Here is a 5,064-nt window from a genome sequence, read left to right as displayed (position 1 = left end):
TTAGGGACTGAGTCAGGGCAGAAATACAGGGCCCCTGACAACCCTCACTTTCCTGAGAAGCGACAACCCCAGGGCGTGTGTGGCAAGGACTGGAGCAGAGATGTCTGAAGCAGAGAGTCAGCAAAGAGGACAGTGACAGAAGAGCCATGCTGCATGCTCCTTGCTCTGGGGTCCCCCCAGGTGAGGCCTGGGTGCTTCAGCTCCCCATCTGCCCTTTGGACCAGGGGCCCTCAGCCCCTTTCTTCAGAGCCCCAAGGGGAAACTAAAACCCAGGATTGGCAGCGTGGATTCAGGGACCCCACTGGACTCTTACCAGTGATTCTATGTTTTCATTGAGTTGATGGACTGTTGCGGAGCTTGAGTCCAGGGCTACTTCCAGTTCTTGGTACCGGCTCTGAGGCACACGCAGAGAGGAGGAGTTGAAGGATGATTGCGGGGAGAAGTAGAGAGAACAATCATTAGGGCTAGGGTGTGTGTGGGCTGTCTCAGCTGACAGAGGGGCACGCAGCCCCTGCCGTGAGAGGAGCTTGGAGGGCTGGCCTGCAGGGTCACTGCACCTTGGCCCAGGGCCTCTTACCTCCAGACCCTTCAGGGTAGCAGATGATGCAGAGGTAATAGAAATTCAAAAAAAAAAAAAAAAAAAATTTATACGGGTTACAGTTATAGATATCGAGAAAGTAAAAAAAAAAAAAAAAACAGCAAGGGGCTGGGCACAGTGACTCACACATGTAATCCCAGCACATTGGGAGGCGGAGGCGGTTGGATCCCTTGAGGTCAGGAGTTTGAGACCAGCCTGGCCTACATGGTGAAACTCCATCTCTACTAAAAATATGAAGATTAGCCTGGCATGGTGGCAGATGTCTGTAATCCCAGCTACTCAGGAGGCTAAGGCAAGGGAATCACTTGAACCCCAGAGGCAGAGGTTGTAGTGAGCCAAGACTGCACCACCGTTCTCCAGTCTGGGTGACAGAGTGAGATTCTGTCTCAAAAAAAAACAAAAAAACAAAAAAGAAGAAGAAAAAGAAGAAAAGGAAAGAAAAAAAAAAAAAAGGCCCAAATCCCACATGCCTGTTCTGTACATTATTCCCAAACTACGTTTAAACTTTAAGGTATGTCTCACCATTTCCAAGATGATAAAAGATGCTGGGAAGGAAAAAACCCAATCAATCAAGCAGGAGAAGCAGCAGACATAAACAGGCTGAAGGATAATGGCGGCAAAATAAAAATAAGCCAGATGCAAAATATCCCCCAAACCAGAGAAGCCTCAGGGGCATGCACAGCTGGAGACAGCAAGCCAAAGAGGGGTCCTGGCACTGCCTCACCTTCCACTTGTTCAATGGGGGAGCGCTACCCCACTGGAATGGTGAAGGTTGGACACCAGCACCTTCAGAATGTCCTGAATCTACATGAGGTGAAAAGGGAAAAACAAGGGCAGAGGGAGAAAGACAGAAGTGGCTTAGAGAGAAACAAGAAAGTCAGGGTAGGAGGAAGATGTGGGTTCAGGAAAATGAAATGCTGAAGAAGAGCAGAGGAGATTGGAACCATGGCCTGTGCCATTCTTCCAAATGGCCACCTGCTGCCTTGCCAGGGGTAGGAGCAAACAGATGGAAAAGTCCCCTGAGCGATGTAGTCACAGAGTAGAGTCATCTGACCAATGCAGCTCTTAATACACTGACTGGACCCCTCTCCTCAGGCCCAGGGCATGGGCCATGAATCTGGTAATGCTCCAGACCTCCACCTCCATTAAAAAAAACCAGACTGGTGAGTAAGGGTTCACTTGAACTAAAGGGGCTCCAGCTAAAAAGCAAGTTTGAAAGACACTGATCTTGTCCAGTATCATCTTACAGAGGAGGAAACTGAGGCCCAGGGGAACAAGTGATTTTTCTGTGGTCACCCAGCAAGCTGGTGGCAAGTTACATCTTCTCTTACTCCTAGTGCCTGGGGCTTTCCTCACCACACACTGGGGCCCTTTCGGTGACTCCTAAAGGGACAGCCTGATGGCAAGTGTCTGAACTCATTGGCCCAGCATCCCCTTGAGACTGGGGATGAGGAAAATCAAGCAGCAATGACCATTTCCTGGGTGTCCTGAGTGTTTACAGTGGCCAAGTACTAGGGATTAACATAAAAACAACAACAAGGAATCTCATTTAATCTTCAAAAATTGAAGTCAAACAATACTACCCCTACTTTACAGATGTGAAAAGAGAGGCCCAAAGAGCTCAAACAACTTGCCGTAAGTCAGATCCCTAGCAGTTGGAGAGGCAGGATTCAAACCCAGAATTCTTAACCAGTACCCAACAAACTCAACAATTACCCTCTACTGCCCCTTGGGTCCCCTGTCCCTAGGAAGCTGACCAACCAAGACTCACATCCCCAGGTGAGTGGCAACCACCAGAAGTGGCTGTCTCAGGGCTACGGCCAGTATTTTTCTTTTTCGTCTTCACTCCTGTGGGAACACCAGGACTGCTCCTCTGCTGATATTCTTTTAGCTGTGGGAAAGAAGAGCAGTCATACTCATGAGGACTACCAGCCCCTACAGCCACATCCTCCTTTACAGTTTTTGCAAAAAAATCTTATGCACCATCTGATTTAATGCCACCAACAACTGTACCAGGTGTTGTCACAATCACTTAGTGACTGAGAGGGATTGATATTATGGCTAAAAAGCAAGGGGGCGGGGGCAATAATGGAACTTAAACTCAGTTTTCTGACTCCAAGCTCTGGGGTTTTCCACAAATCAGCAGCTGCCAGGGACCAGAACCAGAGGCAGAGGTAGAAAAGTGAACATTAAGTAGTCAAGAACTGCACACTGTGTGCTTTACAGTCATACATCCTCACATGTCTGTTAGTGTGAATAAGTGCACCAGTATCTCTCAAACTTTTTTTTTTTTTTTTTTTTGAGATGGAGTCTCGCTCTGTCGCCCAGGCTGGAGTGCAGTGGCCGGATCTCAGCTCACTGCAAGCTCCACCTCCCGGGTTCACACCATCCTCCGGCCTCAGCCTCCCGAGCAGCTGGGACTACAGGCGCCTGCCCGCCACCTCGCCCGGCTAGTTTTTTGTATTTCTTAGTAGAGACGGGGTTTCACCGTGTTAGCCAGGATGGTCTCGATCTCCTGACCTCGTGATCCACCCGTCTCGGCCTCCCAAAGTGCTGGGATTACAGGCTTGAGCCACCGCGCCCGACCTCAATCTTTTATATCAATGTGTCCTCATACCACAAGGCAACTTTTTTGTTAAATCTGGGAATTTATCAGAAAGAGGACAACCCAAGTCTCATTTCATAGAAAAGTCTGGTGTGCAATTAGAAACCTATGTGACTGTCATCCCTAAGTACATTAAGGATTCTTCTTCTCTCAAGAGAATCAAGGGAAACTGATGTTTCAGAAAGATCTCCCACATTTATCCTGTGGCACTCAAAGGACCGAAGCTGAGATGATATGAGGAAGGCTCAAGCTGTCAAGTTCAGTTTTCCAAGATCTATTCCACAGAAGATGAGCAAATGTCACTTCAGAGACCACTGACTGAAGTGCAGTCTGGTCCCAGAACCATGGAGAATTAGAATATGAGGTGGAGAACTCAGAAAAAAAGTTAAAGTCTCTGTGTTGAGTAGAAACCTGGGAGAAAACCAAACCCAACCCATTCTCCCATTGCCACCAGAGATTCTGTCAACATTTTGAGCTCATAGGCAAAGGGTAGGCTTTTCACACTGTCAATGTCTATGTGACAGGAGTAAGGCAGCCTGAAACCTCTGCCTCTTAGGTCCCATACTCTTCATCCCCATTCCAGCTGGAAATTTGTGCTGTGACCAGAGGAACCAGAAATTGGGTGAGAACGGTTAGGGGACTGGGTTGTAAGATAAAAGGCTGGTCTTGCAGCAGTAATGACAGTTCACAGGGGGATTGTGACATCACTACATTCCACTCCTCCTGGGGCTGCGGGGAACCATATTAGTGTGGTGGCTGAGTCATGCTGATCCATGATGGTGGAGCAGGATATAGGCCCGGGACACAGGTCCTTGGAGATGCCAGCCCAAAGAGCCCGGGGAGATCGGGCTTGGGTCAGCAGGAGGGGAGAGTAGAGTCTGCAGCAGGGAACCCCAGGAATCACCAGTTCAAAGTCACCCAGGGATGAATGGCAATGGGGTCCTGGGGCTAGGGGACCCACGTCCTTGGAGAGGTGAGCCCAAAGAACCCAGGGAGGTTGGGCTTGGGGTGGTAGGATGTGAGGGCTGAGTATGAAGTGGGGAGCCCCCGGAGTCGCCCACCCAAAGTCACCCTGGGGTGATTGGTGAGGGCAGGGGCTGGGCTGCTTGCTGAAGGAGTGGGACTGACTGCCAGGACTTTGGTCGGGGGAGCCCAGAGGTGCCAGGATTGGGGGCCCCAGCCCGGTGTGCCTCAGGAGTGGTATGGACTCTGGCTGTGGTCTTGTCATTGGAGGGGATCTCTGGCTGGATTGGGGGGCCACGACCTGGTGCTTTTTACCTTTTTCTTGGCTGCTGCCAATTTGCTCTCTCGAGTTTCTTCTAACATCGCGGGGTGGGGAGGGAGGCAGGGTTGGGGCCACATCAGGGAACACCTCCAGTCACCTAACAGTCAGCTGTGTGACTGAGCCAGAGGAGGCGTAACCAGGGCCCCAATAGAACACAGAAAAGGGGCGTGGCCTTCATGCTCCAAGCCCATTGGTCAGTGAGAAAGATGAAAGGGAAAGGAGGCGTGGCCAGGCAGCAGTGTGTCCATAGGAACCTGTGGCATCACAAGGGAAGCTGCCCATGCAACTGCTGTCCCCACCCACTTGGGCCAAGGGGCGGGGCCTGCTTACTCTGGGAGAGGGGATGGGCCGGCTTTTGTTTTAAAACTTTATATAATATATCTGTTTATATTTTATATATTTGTGTGTCAGTGTGTGTGTGTGTACGTGTTCCTCCAGAGCTGTCTTCATTATCCAACTTCTATGCATGGTCTATGATTTTGGCCTACATTATTCAGCTTCAGATGGAGTACAAGAATTACCAGTATTATCTCTATTGAGACACAAATCCTATAAAAATGTAAAATTCATACTATG

The 5,064-nt window shown here is 49.7% G+C and overlaps 1 pseudogene; it reads left to right on the top strand.

The window, feature by feature from the left end:
• Positions 1-5,064, top strand: part of LOC112627508 — a 28,395-nt pseudogene that overhangs the window by 22,368 nt on the left and 963 nt on the right.

The sequence above is a fragment of the Theropithecus gelada genome, chromosome 7a, assembly GCF_003255815.1.
Source record: "Theropithecus gelada isolate Dixy chromosome 7a, Tgel_1.0, whole genome shotgun sequence".
In the NCBI taxonomy this organism is placed as follows: Eukaryota; Metazoa; Chordata; class Mammalia; order Primates; family Cercopithecidae; genus Theropithecus; species Theropithecus gelada.
This window is presented reverse-complemented; position numbering and strand designations above follow the sequence as displayed.